This window comes from Sapajus apella, unplaced genomic scaffold, assembly GCF_009761245.1.
Source record: "Sapajus apella isolate SASKATOON/1434 unplaced genomic scaffold, GSC_monkey_1.0 scaffold166, whole genome shotgun sequence".
Classification (NCBI taxonomy): Eukaryota; Metazoa; Chordata; class Mammalia; order Primates; family Cebidae; genus Sapajus; species Sapajus apella.
In genome coordinates this window covers 255,313-255,716 of record NW_022437106.1, presented here as the reverse complement: position 1 = coordinate 255,716, position 404 = coordinate 255,313, and positions in this window count along the sequence as shown.

The following is a 404-nucleotide window of genomic DNA, read 5'->3' as shown; positions in this document are numbered from 1 at the left end:
AAAAAGTACAAAAAATTCTTTGTAATCTTGCCTTTGCCAAAACTGGCTGTTGTAGCTTTTAATGGAAAATGAAGTTGTCACAAGTATAAATTTTAAAACCTAATAAATAAACTTGCAAAAAAAAAAAAGAGCCAAAAAATCATATGACCAATCAAGAAATCGTATTAGTAAGGCATTATTACTTGTGTCTTATATAAAATGACACCAAAATATTATTATTATTTTTTTTTTTTTGAGAGGGAGTCTTGCTCTTGTCGCCCAGGCTGGAATGCAATGGTGATCTCGGCTCACTGCAACCTCCACCTCCCAGGCTTAAGTGATTCTCCTGCCTCAGCCTCCCAAGTGGCTGGGATTACAGGTGCCCATCACCATACCTGGCTCATTTTTGTATTTTTTTTTTTTTT